Source organism: Peromyscus leucopus, chromosome 16_21 (genome assembly GCF_004664715.2).
Source record: "Peromyscus leucopus breed LL Stock chromosome 16_21, UCI_PerLeu_2.1, whole genome shotgun sequence".
NCBI lineage: Eukaryota > Metazoa > Chordata > Mammalia > Rodentia > Cricetidae > Peromyscus > Peromyscus leucopus.
In genome coordinates, this window is record NC_051084.1 from 17,196,728 (window position 1) to 17,223,125 (window position 26,398).

Below are 26,398 nucleotides of genomic sequence, written 5' to 3' on the forward strand. Positions count from 1 at the left end.
ATCTTTAGAGAAAAGCAGAAACAAACATTTAGGAAGACATAAAATTTTTTAGATAATATATACCCATACGCCATTTCCCTCTGTTTCCTGGGATAGATGATTTGTCTCTTTTCTTCAGTTGTCTCATTTGTCCAGTGTTCTTCAGATTCCTTAACCTTCATTCTCCTAAAAGACAAAACCAAAAACCTCTCCCCAAGACTAATTTTGGGGATGTTCCTTTTAGGCAAGTTATTATCTGATTAAATGAAAAGGCATGTGTTACTGGTACAAGTTAGTTTAAATTGGATGTTCATGCTGGTTGATGAACTATCACCTCCTCTAATTAAGAAGTTTCTCTTGTTCAAATTGAACCTTTATCAATTTTGATGGTACCCACAGCTTATCTTCTCCTGTAGAAACAAAAGCAAAACCTTGTTCCCAACGTAATACATACCCTGGTTTCCATTCTGAGGTCAGCACATCCTTAAAGTATATAGGCTGATTTAATTCTGTAGTTTTTTTCTATTATCCAATGTCTCTCTGCAGCTGTTGTTCCTTTCTCATGATGGCCATAACTTCTAGCAAATGAGTGATTACAGAATCAGCTTTTTCAGAACTCAAAGCAGTTGCCCATTGAAATCCTGAATAAGTATCGATGGTGTGGTATACATATTTCAATTTTCCAAATTCTGCAAAGTGAAACACGTCCATCTGCCAAATTTCATTCCTCTGAGTACCCTTTGAGTTACATCCTGCTGGTAATGGCATTTGGTTGCAGAAGGAATAAGTAGGACATCTCTTTACTATTTCTTTGGCTTGTTGCCAGGTTATGGAAAAAATCCTTTTTTAAACCTTTACTATTGACATGATGTTTTTAAATGAAATTCTGAGGTTTCCAGCACATTTCCTACCAATAATTTATCATTCTCATCATTGCCTTGTGCTAGAGGGCCTGGCAGACCAGTATGGGATTGGATGTGAGTTATATATAAAGGATGACTCCTTTTCCTGATTGTATCTTGTAATTGAATAAATAGTGAAGTTAATTCTGAAGCATCAAGGATAAATTCTGCAGTCTCAATATGTGATACTACTCTTTCAGCATACTGAGAGTCAGTTACTATGTTGAGAGGTTCTGAAAAATCCATTAATACCAACAGATTAGCATACAATTCTGATTTTTGAACTGAAATATAAGGACTTTGAACCACTTTACTTAAATTTTCTGATTTGTAACCTGCCTTTCCTTGTTTGTTGGCATCTGTATAAAATGTATGAACTCCAGATATGGGTTTGTCCCGTACAATTCCAGGCAAGATCCAATCAGCTCTCTTTATAAGATAAATTCTATCGCTTTTGGGATATTTGCTGTTAATTTCTCCCCAAAAAAATTACTGCAAGCTCTTTGCCAAGGTTCACTTTCTGTCCATAATTTTTCAATGTCCTCCTTAGTTAAAGGTATGACAATTTCTGCTGGGCCTATTCCTGCTAATTGACAGAGTCTCAATTTTCCTTTCCAAATCAAGTCAGAGATTTTTTTCCCCATAAGTTTTTAATTTTTTATTTGGTTTATTTGGTAAAAATATCCATTCCAATATAATATCTTCCCTCTGCATTAATATTCCAGTAGGAGAATGCCTAGAAGGTAAAATAACCAAAATGCAATCCAGCTTTGGATCAATATGATTCACGTGCCCTTCATGTACTTTCTTTTCTACCAAGGCCAATTCTTTCTCAGCTTCAGGTGATAATTCTCTTGGACTATTTAAGTCCTTGTCACCTTCTAAGGTTTGAACAAATTATTCAGTTCATCATTTTTTTATCCCAATAATAGTTCATAGATGAGAAATGTCTCCAAATAATCTTTGAAAGTCATAAAGAGTCTGAAGTCTATCTCTCCTAATTTGCACCTTTTGTGGTCTAATTTTTTGTAGCTCTATTTTATATCCTAAATAATTAATAGAATCTCCTCTTTGTATCTTTTCAGGAGCAATTTGTAATCCACAGCAAGGCAAAATTTTCTTTACTTCTTCAAACATTCTTTCTAAAGTATCTGCATTTGAGTCAGCTAGTAAAATATCATCCATATAATGATAAATTATAGATTTAGGAAATTTTTTACATATCACTTCCAATGGCTGTTGTACAAAATATTGGCACTGAGTTGGGCTATTCAACATTCCCTGTGGGAGGACCCTCCATTGAAATCTTTTAACCGGTTGAGAATTATTATAAGTAGGCACTGTGAAAGCAAATCTTTCTCTGTCTTTTTCTTGTAAGGGTATTGAAAAGAAACAGTCTTTTAAATCAATAACTATGAGAGGCTATCCCTTTGGTAACAGAGTAGGCAAAGGCATTCCAGATTGTAGAGAGCCCATAGGCTGAATTACTTTGTTAATTGCTTTAAGGTCTGTTACCATTCTCCATTTACCAGATTTCTTTTTAATAACAAATATAGGAGAATTCCAAAGGCTGGTTGATTCTTCAATATGCTGAGCATTTGACTGTTCTTCTACCAGTTCTTCTAAAGCCTGGAGTTTCTCTGTTGTTAAAGGCCATTGCTGGACCCATACAGGCTTGTCTGTTAGCCATTTTAAAGGTAGAGCTGTTGGTGTCTTTGGAAGATCATCATTTGCTGTGCCCTGTTCTTGTATAATATGGATTGCTGGTGAGCACTCATTAGAATAATATCTTCTAATATTTCTCTCAGAAACATGTGGTAGTTTATGATTTGTTTCTGAGATTGGAGGGATGTTAATCTGAGTATTCCATTGTTGCAACAAGTCTCGACTGCACAGGTTCATAGCTATATTAGCCACATATGGTTTTAATTTTCCTCTCTGTCGTGGACCTATACATTCCAGCCATCTTGCACTCTGTTTCACCCGAGATAATGTCCCAATTCCTAACAGTTGAACGTTTACCTCCTGAAGAGGCCAAGTTGGATGCCAAAATTCTGGTGCAATTATGCTAACATCCACACCTGTGTCTACCAGACCAGACAACAAAACAGCATTTATTTTTATCGTTAATTTTGGTCTTTGTTCATTAATAGAAGTTTGCCAAAAAATTTTTCTTTATGTTTTCTCCTGAATTTTCTATTCTCTCTGTTTCATCATCCTGACCAGCATGATTTATTCCAATAGGCATTTGGTTATTTAATTGCTCTGAGCAGGGGTTTCCTCTACAGCTGTAGGAAAGGTTTGAACTGGATTTACTATGGGGGCCTGCATGAGGCCCCTCTGGGAGTTTCCCAAAGACTGAGGCAAAGGATTACCTTGTCTGTCCTTTGTTGATCTACATTCATTGGTCCAGTGTTTTCCCTTACCACACCTTCTGCATACTCCAGAATGAAGGGACATTCTGTTGCCATTGTTCCTTGAAGAAACCTTGTTTCTAGGAATGACCTGTTTACAGTTCCTTTTGCTTTCCATATCCAAAACATCTAACATTTCTCAAACCTTTTGAAATTGCTTCTCCTACCCATATATCATCATGCTCATCAACCTCAACATTAACCGTGTCTTTAATTCAATCTTCCAAAGTTGCAGATCTTGCCTTTAATGGCCTGATAATTCTTTTGCATGCTGCATTTGCATTCTCACAGGCCAAAGATTCAATTATTATCTTACTAGCTTCTGAATCTGGGACCATTCTCTTTACTGCTGAAGCCAGTCTTTGTAAAAAATCTGTGAAAGATTCTTTGGGGCCTTGCATAACCTTTGTAAATGATTCAGGTTTTTTTCCTGGTTCTCAACTCTGTCCCACGCCTTCATTGACATAAAATTAGGGTTTGGCCATCATATAAACATTGTGTTTGTACTGAAGCATATTGGCCTTCTCCAATAAGCTGATCCTGGTAGACTTGTGTTCTTTTATCCCTCCATTGTTTTTCTGTTTTTAGCTTCATCCTTGAACCAAGTTAAAAACTGAAGCCTTTGCCTGGGTTCCAGAACAGCTTGTGCCAGCTCCCACCAGTCCTGTGGTACAATCCTATTATATGTTGACCAAGAGTTTAACATTTGTTTTACATATGGGGAATACATGCCATAAGATACTATTGCCTCCTTAAACCTTCGTAAATCCAACATTTCAATTGGAGCCCAAGTATTTTGTGTAGTCATTTGATCAGGTAACTGCTGTACAGTTACTGGATAAATTAAGGGTGACTGTGTGAAAACAGGCTTTCTTTCTGTAACCTTATGATCCAAACTTGAAACAACTTCACTGTTAATTTCTTCTGTCTGAATTTTTACAGGTTTAACAAGTTTTTCTAAAGCTGTCATCCTGGCACTTAAATTGACTATCTTTTTAAATAGTAAAATGAGGATAAGCATAGTAATAAACTGCATAATTCGATCAATATTAATCTTCTCATATAGTTGTTCCATTGTCAGACTGCCTAAAATTTCAAACAAAGTCCAATTTTCTTCCAATGTACATTTAAATCCCATTTTTTTAAATGTGGAAAAAAATTCTCTTTGAAATAGTTTCCTTTAAAATATCTGATATGTTGTGACTTACCAAGTCTGCGTAGAACTCGGAGGGAATTTGAAAACAGCCACCGAGTCCGAGGTATGAATCCAGAGAGAGAGAGAGAGAGAGAGAGAGAGAGAGAGAGAGAGAGAGAGAGGAGAGAGAGAGAGAGAGAAAAAAAAAGAGAGAGAGAGAGAATGCAAGAAAGTGTAGCTGGCTAAAGCCTAAATCCAGCCCCGTGTTTTCTCTTGAGCTGAGTCAAGGCTTGGCTCTGGCTTCCTTAAGCTCCAACCATGTGCATTGGTTTTACAGGCAGGGGCCCTGTTAGGCAGGGCAGGCCTGAGTTGTTTGTAGCACCGGCTTTAAGCAAGTAGTTTATGGTTAGTCCAGCCTGAGGCCAAGTAGCCCTGGGCCCGGGCTAGGGAGCCAACCACCCGTGCAGGAAACCGGACCTGCTGCCAAGCCAAGCAGTTTTTAATGGATTCTTGTCACGTTGGGTGCCAAATGTAGATGTAACCACTGGTCTTATAAAATAAGAAACACAGAACCAATGTAAAACATAAAGCCAAGAGGTCAGGGCTCAGAACTAAAACCTTACCCTTCCTCCTGCAGTGGTCCTACTTCTCCGAAAGAGACCTACTTTCTGTGTGTTTGTCTTGATATAGTCTTTCTGTTCTGCCTTCTCTTTGGTTGTAAACCCAAACACGTGACAGCCCTCCAGGTCTTAAAGGCGTGTGTCTCCAATGCTGGCTGTATCCCTGAACACACAGAGACTTACCTAGCTCTGCCTACCAAGTGCTGGGATTAAAGGCGTGCACTGCTGCTGCTGCTGCTGCTGCCGCCGCAGCCGCCGCCACCACCACCACCACCACCACCCCGCTCTTTCTATGGCTCTAACAGCTCTGACCCCCAGGCAACTTTATTTATTAACATACAATTAAAATCACATTTCAGTGCAAATAAAATACCACCATATCTATATAAATTTAGAATTTTTTTTTAGTTCTTTAAAGAATGTCATTGGGAATTACACTGAATTTCTAGATTTGTTTCTCGACTACAGCCATATTTGCAGTATTAATTTTGCCTATTCATGAGCATAGGAGGCTGTTCTAAAGTTCCTTCCTTCCTTCCTTCCTTCCTTCCTTCCTTCCTTCCTTCCTTCCTTCCTTCCTCCCTTCCTTCCTTCCTTCCTTCCTTCTTTCCTTTCTTTCTTTCATTGTTGTTTGGTTAGTTTTGGTTTTTGAGACAAGGTCTTACCATGCAAACCAGGCTGGCACCAAAGTTGCAGCAACCCTCATTCTTCTGCTGAGTATTGTGTTACAAATGTAAGCCATCATGCCCAGCCTTATTTAGTGTTTTAATCTTTATTCTAGATGTTTTTACTTCCTTACATATATTCCTAGGTATTTAGTTGTTTAATTTGTTTTTGAAGCAATTATGTGTGGGATTCTTTTTCTGATATTTATCACCATGTTAGTTGTTGTTATATTGAAAAGCTGTTGGCTGTTATGTGGGCTTTATATACTGCTGCTTTTCTGAAATTATGTTTGATATCAAAGATAGGATCGCATCATTTACAAATAAAGATCATTTAACTTCTTGCTTTAGTTCTTGTTTCCATTTTCTTTTTTTCTCTTGCTTTATTGTTCTTAAGACATCCAGAACTATATTGAATAGGAGTGGAGAAAATAAACACCCTTTGTCTCATCTTAATTTTAGAGGAAATACTGTTTCCCCTATTTAATATAATGCTGGATAGAATTTTCTTATATAGAGCATTTATTATCTTGGAATATATTCCTTTTATTCCTAGTTTCTTCAAGGTTTCAGTTTATCACAAAAGATGGTGAACTTTGTCAAAGACCTCCACTGTGTACCTTGAGATGACCCTGTGATTTCTGTCCTTGCATCTATGTGCCATATCACATTTATTGACCGAATATGTTGAACCATCCTTGTATCATCCCTGGAATGATTCTGATTTGGTCATGGTATATGACATTTTAATGTGCTATTGACTTTTGCTTGCAATTATTGTGTTGAAAATGTTCACATCCAAGTTCATCAGAGAAATTGGCCTATGCTTGTCTGTTTTGTGTCTTTACCCAGTTTTGATATCAGGATAATGGTCATTTTATAAAATGATTTTGGTAGTATTGTTTTCCTTTTTATTTTATGAGGTGATTTGAGATACATTGTTGTTAGTTCATCTTTAGAGGTAAGAGTTCAACAGTGAGTCCATATGTTCTTGTATTTTTACATGGTTCTTATTTTTAGCATTATCAGGTGTGCAATTGCCCCATAGCTGTTGCTTACATTTATACTAGATTTGGAGAATGGTGAGAAATGAACATAAATATTCTTCATTTAAAAAAAAAAAAAAACCTCTACCTCTTTTTTCGAGACATAGTCTCTCTCTAAATAGGCAGAAGTTCTTCATTGGACTAGGGTGACTGGCCGTGAGTCTGAGGAATCCCCCTGTGTCTGTCTCCACAGTGCTGGGATTAAAAGAGACACCACAAGGGCTCTTGGGATCGAACTCAGGACCTCATGTGTGCAAGATAAGCACATTACCAAATGTAAACAACAGATCCTCTGCCTCCTGAGTGCTGGGATGAAAGGTGTATGCCATCACAGCCAGCTCATAGCAAACAACTATTAGCGGACGTGTATTAGGTTACTTTTAGGTTTCATCCAGCCTGGAAGCTTTTTCATTGTCTTTACTGAACTGAATTACTAAGTCCTCTCCTTCTTGAATTCCCATTATGCTCTGTGCCTCCATCTCTCCCTTCCTCCCTTCCTTCCTGTCTTCTTTCTTCCCTTTCTCCCTTCCTTCTTCCCATTTGTGCCTTTTCTTTTTTTGAGGCCTGAGGACTGAGATTAGGACTTTACACATGCTAGGCATGCACTTTACCACTGAACTATATCACTAACTTGTTCTTTCCTAGTTCCCTCTTTTTTGTTTTATTTATGTTTCAGACAAGTTCTCATTATACTGACCAGGCTGAGCTAGAGACCACTGTACAACAAAGATCAACCTTAAACATGCAATTTGCCTCCCAGGGACTGGATTTACAGGTATGTGCCACCACACCAATTAGATTTATTATAATTATACTAATTATATTTACTTATAAATGAAGATGACATTTTAATAGCTTAAATGAGAAAATTAGGAAGCCAGCTATACTGGCTCACACTGGTAATCCCACCTACTATGGAGGCTGAAGGAGGGAGATTATAAATTTAAGGCCAACTAGGCACGTTAGTGAGACTATCTCAAAAAGTAAAGAGTGTTACAGATGTGGCTCAGTGGTAGAGCACTTCCTGACATGGACCAGGCCCTGTATTTAATCCTTAGTATGAGGAAAACAAAAAGGAAGAATGCCCAGCAAGATTTCTTAGCAGGTGAGGGTGTTTGTTCTGGATAAAAACCTGATAACCTACCCCAAAGTCCAGGTGTGTTATCTTTTTTAAAAAGATTTATTTATTAATATATTTCATGTACATAAGTGATCTGACTTCATGAACACCAGAAGAAGAAATCTGGCCCCTTTACAGATAGTTGTAAGCCACCATGTCGTTGCTGGGAATTGAATTTAGGACCTCTGGAAAAGCATTCAAGTGCTTTTAACTGCTGAGCCATCTCTCCAGCTCCCCAGGTATGTTGTCTTACATCTGTAATCCCATTATTCCCATGGTGAGATGAGAGATACACAGAAGATGCTTCCAGCAGCTCATAAGTCAACTATCCTGGAACACACAGAATGGTACATACAAAAAGGAGAGCCTGTCTTAACAATGTGGAAGGAGAGGAGTTGTTAAAGGTCTCTGAGGGAGGATCCTCCCTCCACAGAGCTAGCTGTAACATCTCCTTGGCCTTTGTATCTACCAGAGAGTACTTCAACCAGACACTGATTTTGAAACCTGTGCAAGACAATATCTGAAGCTCTCTCTCCTAAGACAGTAACAGGCAAAAGCTGAAACTATGCACCCAGAAGAAAGAACACGCAAGTCTCTTCTTGAAAGATGTATACAAGTTTTTTTCAGAGATCTGATGCAGTACATCCTGAAGCACAGAATATAGAAACCTCATTTCTGCTCTGATCAGAAATTGCTTCTTGATATAAATATATAAGCCCAGAACAGTGTAGTTGACTGAGATGCTCTATGTCTAAGAATTTTAAGTAGCTGCACAAGTCTTTGAAAATTACTCTGGGTAATAAACAGAAAGACAAAATCCCTGAGTTTCCTCTCACAGATAGAATCTTTGCAGACATGAAGCATAGCTCTTTTATTTCTTGAGTTGTGTTGTTGTTGTCCTTGTTGTTTATAACAGGTCTGGTGTAGCTAGGCTTACTCTGAATTCATTGTATATTCAAAGATGACATTGTGTAGTCTGATTATTCTGTCTCATTAGCCAGCCCCCAAATAACCACACAGATACTTATTATTAATTATATATGCTGACTTAGGCTTATTGCTATCTAGCTCTTACAGCTTAAATTAACCCATTTTTACCAATACATTTTGTCTTGTGGCTTTATTAACTTTACTCTATACTGCCCATGTTGCTTCCCCTCCATCTGGCTGGAGACTCCCTGAGTCTCCCCCTTCTTCTCAGCATCTTCTTTGCTTTGGGGAAGGTACCATCCACCATGACAGAGAAAGCATGGTTGAGTTCAGAACAGCTGGAGCATGTGTCTGGGATGTGTCGTATCTCAGAGGATAATGAAGCAGAGAGTGGGATGCTGCTTCTCATCTGGCTTTCTCCTTTCCCCAGATCAAAGGATGGCGCCATCTATACTCAGGGTGGGACTTCCCACCTCAGGTAACCTCACAAGAAAGATCCTCACAGACACCCAGAACCGCATCTCCTATTGGATTCTAAATCCAGTCAAGCTGACAAGAATAACCATCACAGCTATATAATGGGTTCAAAGCCAGCATGGGGGAAGAGGGAGATCTGGACACAGTGGTGCATGCCTTTATTCAGGAGTCAGAGGCAGGTGAATCTCTGTGAGTTACAGGCCAGCCTGATCTACACAGTGAGTCCCAGGTCAGTCAGAGCTGCATAGTAAGACCCTATCTTGGAAAATAAAACAAAGCAAAAAATAAAAGGGCAGGGAGTAAGTCTTGGGCTCCATGATGAGTAATCTAAATGATGGCTCTAGAAAGAGGCCTGAGTATTTTTGAACAAGATTTCTGGCCGCCGATGTTAGTAGGAGTACAGCAAATATAATGGGGAAAGGTCATATAAAGGTATATATGGTTTTTAAAATTATTTATGTGTTTGTTTGTTTTTGTCTAAAAAAGGGGAGGGCAAATATCATTAGTCCTGAATTGTGATGCTGAGGGAAACATACAGTTTTCTCTTCCATTGGGTTTAGCTTCAGATGAAAGATACTGCAAGCAATTTACACAAGGGAGTTCCCTGAATGGTTTCTATCTGACGATTCCCTAGACTGATTTCTCCTTGCTGCAAGTGATGTGATGGGGAAGGGAATCTCAGTTTACCAAGGAGGAATAAATGTGTAATTGGATATAAAGTGACACAAGATGATGAGAGAATTTGTCACAGGCCTGTTGACAGTGGCCTACTGACATACAGATGCTGTGTCTTATGGAGTTACAAGAAATCAGACAATCATGAAGAACATCAGAGTGAATGTAGATTCTAGTGTAAGTAAGAGGCTTTGTCAATTAGGGTGGTGTGGTGGTTTGAATAAAAATGGCCTCCATAGGCCCAGAGGGAGTGTGTGGCCTATTAGGAGGTGTGATCTTGTTGAGTAGATGTGGCCTTGCTGGAGGAAGTGTGTCACTGTCGGGGCAGGCTTTGAGGTCTCAGACACTCAAGAAAGGCCTAGTGCTTCAGTCTTTTCCTGCTGCCTGTGGATACAAATATAAAACTCTCAGCTCACACCTGCCTTCATGCCACCATGCTTTCTGTCATGAAGATAATGGACTAAACCTCTAGAACTGTAAGCCAACCCCAATTAAATGTTTTCCTTTAGAAGAGTTGTCTTGGTCATGGTGTCTGTTCACATCAATAAAAACTCTAACTACAGCAGGTGGCAGCTGATACCACTGCACTGGAACATTGGTTTTTGCCTGCCGTAAGAGAGTCCAATCAGCATGAAACATGCACTGGATGGATCTGAGAGGAAAAGGGCTGCTTGACTTCTGAAGCCTAGAGCTTGGTGAAACTTCTGTGAGATATCATTCCTTTAGAGAGTTTTGAATCTAGATAGATTTCCATGAAGGAAAGAAAGTAGGAAATATGAGATTGAAGAGATGACTCCATAGTTAAGAGTGCATGCTACTTTTACAGAAGCCCACATTCTGTTCTCAGCCCACACATGGAATCCATTTCCAGGAATTTAACTCCTCTGGACTCCAAGGGCACCTGCACTCATGTTCATATACCCCCACAAAGATAACACATGACTGAAAATAAAAATGAATATAATTTTTTTTAAAGAATAAAGTAGGAAGTTTGAGGTTATTGAACAGAAGCACTTCCTTATTATTCAGTGACATTAAACAGATTTGATTGTGATTCAGAAACTAAAAAGGCCTGGTGGATATTAACTGGGCCTGATGAGGGGGTGTTTTGTTTTGTTTTGTTTTGTTTTTTTTGAAATAGCCCTGGCTATCCTGGAACTCACTACGTAGACCAGGCAGACCTGCCTCTGACTCCTGTGTTCTGGAATTAAAGGAATGGGCCACCACACCGACATGAAACAGGATTGTTCTTAACCTCTGAGCCATCCCACCAGCCCACCTATGCATTTCTAATGTTAAAGCTGAGCATCTTTTCTTTCCCTTCCAGTGAAAAGAAAAAATTACAATGGACAATGTCAGTTCCAAATAAATCACTACGAGTTCTGCTGAGTCTCCCATTGAGGAACAGGGGCTCAAGTCATCATTATGAGAGAATTTTATTTAAAAAGTGTCATCTTAAACTGAAAGGATAGCTGTTAAATATCACAATTAAACATGTTGAAGGAGAAACCATGTTGTCACAAAACATCCGTTTAACCCATCCAGACATCTCAATTCCACCCTTTGCTGACCTTCTATGCTCTTCTTTAAAACTTTTTTATTTAAACAAGAGAAAGTACACAGATTCATTTTGGTAAATGCTAACTGTTCATATTCACATAGAGACAATGTAATCTCTGAGCATGCTATGCAGAAAGTAGGAAAAAAGCTAGAATTCCATGCAGTGCTTTACAGGGGCAGAGCAACCTTCCAGCAACCAGCATAGTGACAGGAATGGAAGGGTTTTCTTCCCCACACAGAGCACAGTGGAGGTATTGATTCCACAATGGAACAAGTAGGGAAAAATGAACGTAGAACAGAAAGGTGGAAAAAATTTCCCTTTAATTTTGCTCAAGGTATTTAAAAAAAATAAGTTCAAAACCATGGTCTTGAGGAAAAGAATCTCAAAAATAGCCAAGTGAACACAAGAGAGACAGGGGAGAAATAACTACAACTCACTCCCAGGGATTGGAGAAAATAAAAAAATTAAAAGAAAAAAATTTTTAATATCGGAATCTATTGGTGTTTTTGTATTTTACTCCTCCTTCATCCTCCTCTTCTGTCTTCATCTCACCTTCATCTTCCTCACCTTCATCCTCTCCTCCTCTTCAATATCTTCCAGTCCCCCTCTTCCTCCTCATCCTCCTTCTTCCCATTCTCCTTCTTCAGTCCTCCGTTTTCTAAATAACTGATTATGAGGGAAGGGGTCCTCCTAACATCTAACTAGATACATAGCAGTCTGGCACATAAGAAGAGAAAAAGGGTCAGTAGAGACAGATAGTCATAATTTCTCTAACCAGAGAGAGGAAAAAGTCACACCACTGCCATTAAAACTTCCGGTTCCTAATCTGCTTTAGCTGTGAGTATTTTTGCAGTATAATTGAGATTGTTTTCCCACATGGCATATTCAACCCACATGAATTTACTGATCTTTAGGGGATATGTCCTTCATTTGAAGGCAAGTCAGTCACTCTTAAACTGACCTACTTTTTATGACACCTGTAAAGGTTTGAAACCAAACTTTGTGGTGCACACAATGAGGAGAACTAGACTCTTGGTTAGAGTTTTGCTTTTGTACCAGGCAGTGTCTTACACCTCTAATCTCAGTAATCAGGAGCCTGAGGCAGGAAGACTGTGGGGAGTTTCAGGCCAGCTGCACTACACAAGAAGTAACTGGAGCAGGAGCTGTAACTCTGCAGGGTGCTTGCCAGGCACAGAGGACATAGGCTTGATCATCATCCCATAAACTACATGTGGTGGTGCACACTCAGCAATCAGGAAGAGGAAGTAGGGCCTATAGAAATGAATTGTAGTTAAGAGCACTTGCAGAGGACCTGAGTTTAGTTCCTACATTCATCTTGTGTGGCTCAATCATCCTAGGAGATCTGAGGACCCAAGATTCTGACCATCAAGGGCACTTGCAGAGATGTAAACATACCCATAAAGACATAAACATACACACACACACACACACACACACACACACACACACACTCTAAAAAGTCAATAAATCTTTAAGATGTATTTTTTTAAAAAATAGAAGCAGGAGAATCAGAAGTTCAAGGTTGTTATAGAATAATCTTTTTGTACACTGTGAAGATTTGTCACTCAGGTTGGTTTAATAAATATCTGAATGGTCAATAGCTCGGCAGAAGTTTTGCGGCAAAGAGGATGCTGAGAAGAAGGGGGAGTCTCCCAAAAGCTTTCCTGCAGCTGAGCACATCATGAGTTCCTGGTTCCACCAGTCAAATGACCACATGCTGGACTTTGGCTCAGCACATGGTGATAAGGAAAAGCTGGAACTGCACAAAATGCTTTTGACAAGTGTAACATTGCCACATCATTTCCAGAAACTGCAGGGAAACTTTCTCAGCCACAAGAAACAGTGTCCAGTAGCAGGAAGAGTGTATCCTGTGTGGCACTGGCATTGATGGGCTTGTGTGTTCTCTGCCTAGCTATAAATACTCAAACTTGGTTCCATAAAAATAATTAATAAAAAAATAACATTCAACCCTTTAATATCACATGCAGAATTCCTTTCTGTTTAGTAAGAAAAGAATTTGAAATCTAGTATCTTTACCTAAAAGTAAGAATCAACTAGGCGATTTTCAGATAGTAAACAGTCAGAGGCTCCCGTTATGTAAATGTTTTCCACCTGAAGCTAAACCCCATGGGAGAGAAAACAATATGTATCTGCTAACATGACAACTCAGGGCTGATAACATGAATCCTTTCTTATCTTCTCAGGGAAAAACATTATTTTCACATTTCTTCATTGTGGGTGATGCTCTGATGATGGACATCAGTGACCACAAATCTTGTTCTAAAATACTCAGGCTTCTTCCCAGACCTGTCTTAGATAGTTGAGCATAGAGCACAGATAGTATTCCCTCCCTGCCTTGACAAAGGTTTTAAATTTATTTTCATTATTTATATGTATGTGAATGTGTATGTGTACATAGGAGTGTAAGTATGCAAACCACCCAAAAGTAGGAGCCTTCAGAAATCAGAAAAATTGTTGGACCCCCCTGGAACTGGATGATTGTGTGTGGTGGTATTATGTTCCCCAAAATTTTGTACACCCTAATAAACTTATCTGGGGTCAGAGACAGAACAGCCACTAGAAACAAAGGCTAGAAAGGGTGGCACTCACACCCTTAATCCTAGCACTCCAGAGGTAGAAATCCCTCTGGATCTCTGTGAGTTCAAGGCTACACATGGTCCAGCTTCCATGAAATCCATCATGCTTTTCCTGCCAGGAAGGGTTGTAGCTTCTTAAATCAAAAAAACAAAATAAATCCTTCTTACCTTAAGTTGCTTCTTTTTTCAGGTTTTTGTTTGTTTGTTTTACATTAATGAGAAAAGTGAGATTTACAACAGTTTGGGCTGACTGTCTATTCCTATAAATCTTCCAGCCTCAGCCTTAGTGCCGGTGTTGCAAGTATGGGGGATACAATCTGCCATAAATTTATTGAAATGAATTGAAACTGTGGGAATATGTGGGTGTATTAGAATCATATCAGGGAAACCAGGCCCAAGAACTTGTGGGACATACTCAGTCAATGAAAGGGTTCATCTTCATCAGATTCCCAGAAAGATGTGGACATCAGCACCAATCTGTCATTTGACACTCAGTGTGTGCATCAGTGACTAATGGAGAACTCCACACTGTCCCTGGGGCTTCAGCTCAGTTATGCTGATGTGGACCATTTCACTATAATTTGCTCATCCTCCTTTCATCCAACTAGATCTCTGTCCATCCATCTGTCCACTCCTTTCCCTAGATCTGGTCCCACCCTTTTGCCTCTATAGCTGGACTCATTTCTCAGTCTTCTGCTCAGTGTCTGGCAGCAGCCTCTTCCATGCACTGTTTGGGTTCTGACCATATTAAAAAGACTATTTACATTTCTTTGGTTTATTTGCATTTTCTGTGTATGAATATTTTGCTTGAATGAATGTCTGTGCACCAGGTATATCCCTGGTTCCTGCAGAGGCCAGAAGAGGGCATCAGATACCATGGAACAGAATTACAGATGCTTGTGAGCCACCATGTGAGTGCTAAGAATCAAACCCAGGTGCTCTAGAAGAACAGTAAATGCTCTTAACCTGAGACATCTCTCTAGCCCTCTCTTTACATTTCTGTAAGCCAACTTGTGAAGCATCATGAAATGCTACTGCAGCCTCCTTAACTTTTTTTATCTATTCTGTAACCCTCATACATACATATATTTTCGTGTGATGTGTTACATTTCAATTAATATTAGTAATTAAGATTGGAATAAAGGAACATGTGTTTGCTTCAATTTGGTTACCAAAGACAGCAAGATTATCTGCCAAATTCCTGAAATGGAAACCATCACACTTACTGAATTTATTATAACTTAATTAAGACATTGTAGAATGTCGGGCATTCTGTATTGTGTGGGCTGTTCAAAGAAGGAAACTCACCCCAGAATGTAATTTTAGGCTTTCTGGCAGCAGGGAGAAACAGTTTCTGTGAACTGAACCTCAAACCTCTGTTCAGAAGCACATTTATTGATTATTCACAAAGGTTTTGTTTGGGGTACAACAAGTTCCTCATACCAAAGCCCCTTTGATCTATATGTCCTCTGAAGGAAATCATCACACCCCTGAAACATATTGTGTATTGTTTGTAGCACCCAATAATTAAAGAACTCCAAGTGTGCCCAGATAATCTTCTGACCAAAGTCATGCAAGGAATGGAAAACTTCCTCAGAGAAATTCTATAAATCATAGAAAACCATCACTGTTCTCTACTATGATTTCTTCAAGGTCTAGATACATTCAGCAAACACTAACACATTCTACTGATACCCTAGATACAGTGAGAAACAACTATTGCATTCTAATGTTTACCCTAGATACAATGACTCTACTAGATTCCCACTACAGTGGAAAGATACAAGCTTGGTCATCTATGCCTCTTATGTAGATTTAATATACTCATGATACACTGTGAATGTGAAGAATAAAAACACAGATCTCAACTCAGAGGGAATAAGAGAGTTTATTCTAGAGCCAAATGCAAGTGATAACAGCCTGGGACACAGATTTCAGTTACTCCAAATTCCATGTCCTAAAATGGGAACCGTTTTATGAATTTTTCATAGTAACAGACCAGGAAAAAAAAGGCATAAACAACACATCTTAAAAATACATTAGTGGGGGCTGGAGAGATGGCTCAGCCATTAAAGGCTAGGCTCACAACCAAAAATATAAAAATACATTAGTGGAAACATGAGGCAGGCAGGTTACATCAAGGCAGGGAAATCTCTGTTACAGACTTCATATGCTATCCGATGACATGGGTTGGTTGAGCGAGGGCTCTGTTTGAACATTCCAAAAGAATTTACCTAATTGTTATAAGGATGTCAGGTCATACACAGAGGGGATCAAGAATGGCTTTTAAGAGACTACTATAGCTCAAGATAATTTGGCTCTCTGGACCAGTGACAATCTAATCCATCTACAATAGTGATGTTCTTTTTTAAAAATGTGTTATTATTTTTATTTTATGTGCATTGGTGTTTTAACTGCATGCAGTTTTTCTTCACACTTTCTGCAGCTGTTTATCATTCTCCATTACTGACCCTAACTCAAAGGCATTACTCTCCTCTCTATATTCTCCAGACAGCAGCTGCTAAGATTATGGCTTATAAGTGCTGTTGTCCTCCTACGCTCCTCACCGCCCCAACCCCCAACTCCACACCGCCAAAACCAATGAAGTGGTCCTGGAGCGTCCTTCTGAGTCTAGTTTTCTTATTGTTTTTGTTGTTAGCCTTATTTTTTTCTTTTTTAATAAAGACGAACTCACAAATGGGAACCTTTTATTCCCCGGTAATGTTTGGACACCCAAACGCTCATTTCTGCTGTATGTGAGAATTTCAGAGAACCAGTCAGAGTCATCGTGATCCGTCCTCACACACTCCCAACGCTATAAAGCTCCGCAGAGAGGAACAAAGACCCAATCTCTTCAAGTTCTCAAACATCAAGGATGGGATCCACGCTGCCTGGCTTACTCCTTCTACTGCTGGTGGCTGCCCTGCTCCTGACTCAGGCCTGACTGGGTGAGTGAGGAACACAGAGAGAAGCCCTCTCTGTAGGAGGAGGGAGGCACCCTGCAGGGACCGCACAGGAAAGGCTTGTCTCAGCCCTTGCCCAACCAGACACCCTCCTCCCCAAGTCAGGTCAACCCTGCCAGGCTCCCTTCTCCAGTCCCTGTCTGGAGCCCTGCACCCTGCACCCCTCCCAGCGGATGCACCTCTTCCCCGGTCTCCGGGCGCAAGATCACAGCGCATCACCCCTGGGCTCACACTCCCTGTGGTATTTCACCACCACCTTGTAAGATCCTGGCTATCCCAAACCTCGGTTCATGGTTGTGGACTACGTGGACAACACGCAGATCTTGAGCTTCAACAGCAACATGCTGAGTCAGCGGGTGGAACCGCGCGTGCCTTTTCTAGCTCAGGACCCAGAGCATTTGAAGGAGCTGACTCGACTGGGCAGGGACATCTTAATACTTGGCAAAATAGAACTGTGGATCCTGCTTGGCTATCATAGCCAGAGAGAGAATGGTGAGTGACCCTAGACTCACAAGGCTAGTCTACAGTCTCCCCGTATTCGTAGGGCCATAGAAACATACCTTGGGTTAGTGAAACCGGCAAGTTGAATCATCCTGGAGAAACTTTCGACAATTTACTAGGGTTTCCTTTCAGTTGGAAATAGGCTTTGACCAATCACACACAGGCTATGTGTAGTGAGTGGGGCTAACCTAGAAAACCTTGCTGACCTCCCTGGCTGCAACAGGGTCTCACGCTGTCCAGTTCGGCTGTGACACAGGTCCAGACCACTGCCTCCTCCGTGGGTATAAGCATGTCGCTCTTGACGGCTAGAATTGCATTGTTCTGACTGAGGACCTGCGTTTCTGGATAGCGGTGGATACTGAGGAAGCTCAGAACACCAGGCACAAGTGGGAAGCAGCTGATGTTGCAAGGTCATGGAGATCTTTCTTGGAGGGCAGGTGCGTGGAGTGGCTTCTCAAATACCTGGATAAAGGGAAGGAGATGTTGCAGCGTGCAGGTATGTGGGATAGCTTCTGTCCACCCTTGAGCAGAGTTTATCGGGGAAGAGAACAGGGACTAATTCCTAAGCCACCTATTGTGAAATACTGTCCCCCTGGAGTGGAATGAGCTATTTCAAAATCAGAATAGCTGAGGATTCAAACCATTCACACTCTACCATGTTCCTCACAAGTAATCCTACCAGCTGCACCTGGTCTACAGAGTTACTAGAGTATATAGGAGTTAGAAAGTTAATTGATGGGCTGGGTGTAGTGACTAATACCTTTAATTCCAGCATTTGAGAGGCAGAGAATGAGTGAGTTAGAGGCCATCCTTGTCTACATAGTGAACTCCAGGACAGCCAGGATGGGGGCAGAAGGAGGTTAATTGATAAAATACACTGGAGGCAGACTCCAGTGAGGCAGTCTTGTGAGCTGTCATTCATCCTGGAGTGGACTTTTCAGTGATGCAGGTGTTTTTGAGAATTAAGTAACTCCTCACCCATGTGCCTGTAAGTAACTGACAATACATTTATGGGATTGCCAAACTAGTGTTGGAAGATAAAGATGGACTTGGATGAATCCTCCCTTTGTTCTGTTGTTGGAGTCTTACCTAGGGTGAATAGATGTGTGTTTATATCTCTCCAGAAAATGTAGTAAACTGAAGGGGGAAAGTCAGAATGCAGGTGCTGGCTGACCACTTCTTATGGCTGGGGTGAGGGAGGGGGGGCATAAGGAAAGAGCAGGGATTAGAGCTGTGCTTCTGCAATCCAAAAACTTGGAGATGATGGTAAGAATAAGACAGTAAAGAGACAAAGTGAAGTACAAGTAAAAGACTACTGCTGTGGGATGGTCTGTATGTCAAATGTGTTGCTCTGATAGGTCAATAAATAAAATACTGATTGGCCAGGGGCCAGGCAGAAAGTATAGGCAGGACTAACAGAGAGGAGAATTGAGAGAACAGGAAGGTGGAGGGAGACACTGCCAGCCACTGCCATGCAAGCAGCATGTGAAGATGCAGGTAAGCCACGAGCCATGTGGCAAGGTATAGATTTATAGAAATGGATTAATTTAAGATATAAGAACAGAGAGCAAGAAGCCTGCCATGGCCATACAGTTTGTGAGCAATATAAGTCTCTGTGTTTACTTGGTTGGGTCTGAGTGGCTGTGGGACTGGTGGGTGACAGAGATTTGTCCTGACTGTGGGCCAGGCAGGAAAACTCTAGCTACAAATGGCGCCCAACGGGTTGGAAAGAGTTTCCACCTAAAACCTCAGAAAAAAAGATTCTAAAACAGAGCTGAAAACAGTTCCTAGTTATCTCTCTCAAGTTAGTGGCAGCCTGCATGTTTGAGCTACTATGGTGGGTTCCTGGCTTTCCAGCTCAACCTGCAGTATGGCGGGAATGAAGCCTCTGCAAGTGGCACATTAAGCTGTGTGGTGGATTTAGCCTTTGCTAGTACAAAACAAAAAGAGGTTTATGGGCTACATGCTGCTTTGATAGAAGCATAGACCCACTATTTCTGAGAGTTGATGGCTCCCAGAACTGGCAGAAAATGTACTACTGCCATGTTGGGAAGCTGAAGTGGGTGGAGCCAGCAGCCACAGAGCCATTTCAGTATTAGCATGCTGCAGTTTAAAGCAGTAGGCTCAAGGTAATATAAAAAATAAGCCACATACAGATGGCTAACACACAGAGAATCTGGATTATGTTCTCTTTGATATTTGTAACTGAAGAAAAACACTTGATTGCAAAAGCTGTTGAGTTATGCCAAAATGTATATTTTGAAGGTACCTTAACTTCAAAATTTGGATGTAAGGATATGTTGCTTTGGAAATGAGGCTCTGCTTTTGTTTCCACAGAAAGCCAGAGGCTATGGATTTGTTCCAGATTAAGATACATCAGGTTTGACCAGCCAAAACCCCCTGAAAGGTCTCCGATGACACCCACGCCCAGATGATCCAACATCCAGAACCATTTCAAGGCAACTGGCTCAGACGATACACCCTCACGGACTACTCCATAATCCTAAAAGTTTCTTTGTGTGCCCATAAGATACAGCACCCCCCTCCAGCAGGAAGTAGTAAGAGAAGCTACGCCCAAATTCCCAAATATACCAAGATGGCGTTGGTGATGTGTAAAAGTTAAAACCTTCCTTTAAAAAAAAAGAAAGAAAAGAAAAGAAAAGGGGAAGTGCTGTGGGATGTTCTGTATGTCAAATGTGTTGCTCTGATTAGTCAATAAATAAAACACTGATTGGCCAGTGGCTAGGCAGGAAGTATAGGCAGGACTAACAGAGAAGAGAATTGAGAGAACAGTAAGACAGAGGGAGACACTGACAGCCACCACCATGACAAGCAGCATGTGAAGATGCCGTTAAGCCACGAGCCACACGGCAAGGTATAGATTTATAGAAATGGGTTAATTTAAGATATAAGAACAGTTAACAAGAAGCCTGAGCCATTAGACCAAACAGTTTAAATAATATAAGCATCTGTGTGTTTATTTTATATGTGGGTTGTGGGACTGCGGGGGCTTGGTGGGACCTGGAGAGAAGCCCTCCAGCCACAGACTACCCCTCAGGCCAACTTTTAATTCAGAGAAAAGCCTAAGATTCAGCATGCATATAGGGCCTTAGTAGTGACTCAGTATGGGAAACCTTGATAATCAGGAATGTTCTCCCTCTGAACTTCTTGAAACAACAAAAAACCAAATACTTTTAAGAATTAAGAAGTCCGTACACAGGGTTCCCAAGACTGTGGGACATAGATCTGAGTGCTGTGGAAGTAGAGAAATTGAGTCCTGTAACTACTCATCCCTCTATGAAACAAAGGCTGCATAATCTGAGACAATATGAAAGAATCATTAGGCCAGCAAGAGGTCTCAATGCTTAGTGCTTGCCATGAAGCCTGCCCTCCAGTTAGCTTGCTCCCTTCCTTTTATAAGTTGCCTTGGTCATGGTGTCTTGTCACAGCAATAGAACAGTACTAAGACATTTGTCATTGGTGTCCTATCTAGACACTTGCTGATGCCTCTCCAGTTAGTCACCAACCACCCTTTCATCATTGGTCTGGAGCAATGGAAGCCTCCCTGGTTTCCAGATCCCACAGGATCCACCCTTCTTTCAAGGATTGTATGACTTGCTTCTCTCATTCATGTGACCAAATACCTGAGAAGAAGCAACTTCAGGGGAAAGAACTGAAGTATTATGGCTCTCCAACCATCAGTTAACAATACATAAGAGGCATATGGTGTTGGAAGCAGGTCAGGGCCACAGCCTAAAAACCTTGCTCATATCTGGGAAGATCAGGAAGCAGAGAGTAGCTGGAAACAGACTGTAACTCTTAAGGCCCACCTCCCAGTGACCATCTCCCTCCAGCTAGACCCTACACACTGAATATTCCACTAGAATCATCAGCATCACCAGAACAAACCAAGGCTTTATACATCTGAGCCATGGGGGAACATTATATTCAAACTATAACAGAGATTCCATCTGTTCAGGAATGCAGAGGAGTGAGTGGCAGTTCCCTTTTGATCTCAGACCCTGTTTCTGTCAATGTTCATGGATCAGCTATAGTTATTCAGAGTCACTGTGTTTTAACCCACTCAGAGGTATAGAGGTTCACGCCTTTATTCTAGAACTTTCCAAGGAATAGTTCTACATCCTGAGTCCATGCAGTTTAAGCGCTACTCTCTAAATCTCCAACCCAACTCTGGGGTGATCACATGATCAGAGTTCAAGTGCTCCACAGGAAGGAACAGAAGGTGTTCTTCTCTGACTCTTCTCCTCAGATCCTCCAAAAACAAATGTGACCCATCACCCCAGGCCTGAAGGAGACGTCACCCTGAGGTGCTGGGCCCTGGGCTTCTATCCTGCGGACATCACCCTGACCTGGCAGAGGGATGAGGAGGACCTGACCCAGGACATGGTTCTTATTGAGACCAGACCCGTAGGGGATGGAAACTTCCAGAAGTGGGCAGCTGTGGTGGTGCCTTCTGGGGAGGAGCAGAGATACACATGCCATGTGTACCATGAGGGGCTGCCTGAGCCCCTCATCCTGAAATGGGGTAAGGAGTGTGTGGGGGCACAGAGTCTGTCCTTAGGGAGTGCAGGAGTCCTGAGCAGGGTGAGGGTCCCTCATTTCTATCCTCTCCTACTCTCTCTCCCAGAGCCTCCTCCCTCTCCCACCATCCCCACCATAGGGATAATTGCTGGCCTGGTTCTCCTTGGAGTTTTGATCGCTGGAGCTGTGGCTGCCATTGTGATGAGGAAGAGTACAGTTAGGATAAAGAAAATGTTTGAGATTTGGGCTTTACTGAGAAATTTCAAGCTCTGCATGGAAATGTGCCCATCTCCTGTTTTGTTACTATAAAGTGTTTCCATTCATCTGTGCTTATACACTTTGGGACCATTTTTAAGTAACTCTGTGAGGAACACCTGAAAATAGAGAACAAAAGTTTCACATTGAGGATTCTGGTGATGTGGACACAAATCTGAGGTGGAGTCTCCAGGAGGAGGAAACAGGCCTCTGGGAAGGTACTTGATCCTCGTCTCATGTTTCCTGACCCTGCTGTAGGTCTGCCTGTGACCATACCCTGGAATATTATCTGAGGTTTAGGAATAGGAGTTTCCTCTGGAACCAACTCATTCTGCATCCTTCTCTGTCTTTATCCTCCCAGAGATGGAAAAGGATGTATTAGATAACGTTTGTCATTTTATTTCCACCCCTTGGCCCCATGTCCTGGCATTAGAACTCCCTCCTCCCTCAAAGTCTAGAAAGGAAGCAGAGACCTAGTCCCCCATCACTCTGCTAAACATCCCTGCAGCTTAGCACAGCTGAGTCCTTGGTTCTATTGGTGATCTACCTTTACCCTTATAGAAGCTGGTGTTGATGGGCTTTGTGTTCTGTCCATAGATGTGAAGACTCAAGTTTGGAGTTTGATTTTTCTAAGATAAAATATTTGTAAGTCTATAATTTCACATAATAAATTTCTTCATGTTTAAATGATAAGTATTTGAATTTTCCACTATTTGTGTCTATAAGTCAGATATAAGTCAGGGCCTTTCATCATGTTAATTGCTTACCTGAGCTAAACACCATAGAAGAGAAAACAATATGTACCTGTCAACATGACAGCTCAGTGGTGATGACATTTGGGACTGTTCTTTGTTGTGGGTGCTGCTCTGATGATTGACATCAGTGACCTCAAACCTTGTTTTAGAATTCTCAGGCCTCTTTGCAGATCCACTGTCTTAGATGTAAAGCAGGGAGACCAGATATTACTTTTTCTTTCTCTCTCTTCTGCAGGGTCTCACACTGTACCTCAGGCGGGCCTGGAACTCACTATGTAGCTGTGATGGCAAATCTTCATTGTCAGCTTGACTAGATTTAGAATCTCCCAGGACTTGCAATTCTGGAAATGTCTGTGAAGGTGTTTCCAGAGAAGATTAACTGAGGGGAGGGGACTACACTGAATGTGGGTGACACCAGCCCGTGATTTGGGGGCCTAGACTGAAGATAAGGGAATAAGAGCCAGCATCCTCACTCTGTATCCTGATGCATGAAGATGTTAGTCATCCCAGCCACATGGTCCAGCTTCCATGAACTCCACCATGCCTTTCCTGCCAGGATGGGTTGTATCTTCTTAAAACAAAACCAAAAGAAATCCTTCTTGCCTTAAGTTGCTTATTTCTTCTTTGAGGTTGTTTGTTTGTTTTACAGTAACGAGAAAAGTGAGCGATACAACAGCTTGGCTTGATCTTCTACTCCTATAAATCATCCAGCCTCAGCCTGAGTGCTGGTATTGCAAGTGTGGGGGAATACAGTCTTCTTCAACAATGACTCCTGTTATCAGCTGTGAGTGAGACTGTGCATGGACTAGGGGATCCTGGTCTACATCCTTGCAGCTTGTGGTCTGAACATCAACAGGCTCAGTCCAAGCTTATTACACAGAATCTCAGCCAAGACCCTCTGAATCTTGAGATGTCCAGAGGACTCCTGTACACAGGAAAGTTGAGACTTTCTATGCCTTTTCTCTCCTTTCTCTTTATTTATGAGAAAAGTCTCATAAAATACATCCCTACTGCAGTCTCGCCTCCCTCTCTTCATCCGAGTCTTCTCCCCTGGCTTGGAAACTTTCCCTCTCCCCCAGATCCACTGCTCCTCCAGTTCCCTTCAGACAAAAGCAGACCCCCCCAGTAATACCAACCAAACACAGCATAACAAGGTGCAATAAGATTAGGCATAAACCCTCATATCAAGGCTGCACAAGGCAACCCAATGGGTGAAAAAGGGTCACAGGAGCAGTGAAAAGAGTCAGAGACACCCCACTCTCACTGTTATGAGTCCCACAGAACCCAGGCTAAACAACCACAGCCTGTATGCAGAGGACCTAGCACAAACTCATGCATGCTCCATGATTGCCACTTCAGTATCTGAGAGTCCCTATGAGCCCTGCCTAGTTGATTCAGTGGACCTGTCCTCCTGGTATCCTTGACCCCTCTGGCTACTTTAGTCCTTCCCCCTCTTCTGCTGGGTTCCCTAATGTTTGGCTATGGGTCTCTGCATCTGCTCCCACCAGCAGTGGGGGGAAGCATCTCTGATCAAAATTGGGCTAGGCACCAATCTGTAAGTATAGTAGAATATTATTGGGAATCATTTCATTTAAAATTTGTTTTCCCGTCATTCATGTTTGGTTCTACCCTAGGTCTCTGAGCCATCCAGCTTCCAGTTTCTGGCCATCCAGGCACTGTGGGGCATGAGCTCCCTCTCATGGCTTGGGCCTCCAGTTAGATCAGTCATTGTTTGGCCACACCCACAAGCTCACTTATAAGTGGACATAAGTTATTAAGTAAAGGATATACACAATTCCAGAGAGGTTAAGTAACAAGGAGGGCTCTAGGGAGTTGCATAGATCACCTGGGTGGGGAATATCTAAATATTTTCTAAGCTGATTCCTAGAACTGGGTATTGTTTCAGGACTGTGATCTAACTATTAAACATCCCCATAGGCTCATGAGCTTGAACACTTTTGTACCAGCTGTGGTGTTGTTTAGAAATGTTTGTTACATTTAGGAGTTAGAGTGTGGCTCTAGAAAGTGGTTGTTGGTAGTGATACATGATGGCACAAACCTTTAATCCAGAACTGCGGAGGCAGAGGTTGGCAGATCTCTATAAATTGAGGTCAGTGAGTTCTAGGCTACATAATGAGATCAGAGAGAGATGAGGGAGAGAGAGGAGAGAGAATTTGCTGGGGCCTGTCCTTGAGGTGTTGAAGTTGCTGGGTTTTTGTTTTGATTTTGTTCTTGTTTTTGTTTTTTCTTCTTGTTGTTTTGGGTTTTTGACACAGAGTTTTACAGTATAGCTTTGGAGACTGTTCTGTAACTTACTCAGTAGACCAGGCTGTCCTTGAACTCACAGAGATCTGCCAACATCTGCCTCCAGAATGCTGGGATTAAAGTCATGCATCACCACCTCCCAGCTCGATGCTTGTTTTTTTTTTTTTATTTGTTTATTTGTTTTTTGTTTAAACAACATCATTTATTTGTATACTTCTAGGCAATTTTTCTACAAACATATATTTTTTTTCCAGGACACCTTATTTATTTACTTGTTCTTTGACAATAACACACATTTTAATGTATTTTGGTCATTTTAATGTATACCATTGCCCCCTCTCATCCTCTTCCAATGCCCACTGTACCTCTCTGTCCCATTAAGTACCCCACCAACTGTCATGAGCTGTGAGGTCTGAAATGCAATGACCATGTCCACAAGATGGCATTTCACAGAGCTCCCCACCCTCCAGCCCTGACATTCTTTGGCATATTGTTAACTAAACCTCAGAGAGAGTGATGTAGATGTCCTGTTAGGACCTCATGTTCAACAGACACTTATGTGCAACATTTTGATCAATTAGGCTCTGCATTAAGTGTAAAAACAAGCTTCTCTGACCAAGGGTAAGAGTAGCAAAAATCTATGTGTGTCCACATAAATATTTAGAAGGCCATTTGACAGGATTACCATTTAGTAGCACAACAGTAGTAGGTGGAGCCCAACCTCCTCCCTAGGGCTTATGAATCCCATTGCTGTGGGCTTTTGTCCAAATTTACAGCACCAAGCATAAATTCCCACCTGCAGACCAGGCCTCAAGTCTAATAAAAAAGTGATTGGTCATGCCCTTAACTCTGGTAACATGGGGAAAATCTGTCTATAGCATTAAGCAAATAGAAAGAAATGTTTACTACATTGGGGTGTATGTGGAATCAATGCAATACAGGAACAATAATCATAGATTCATAAATTCCCAACTA

The 26,398-nt window shown here is 41.3% G+C and overlaps 1 protein-coding gene and 1 pseudogene across 1 annotated transcript in view; both read left to right on the forward strand.

Moving 5' to 3' along the window:
• LOC114682649 (putative HLA class I histocompatibility antigen, alpha chain H) overlaps nucleotides 1-26,398 on the forward strand; it is a 53,881-nt gene that overhangs the window by 10,465 nt on the left and 17,018 nt on the right. The gene's annotated exons all lie outside the window — the stretch shown is intronic.
• Nucleotides 17,018-25,039, forward strand: LOC114682651 (annotated as a pseudogene).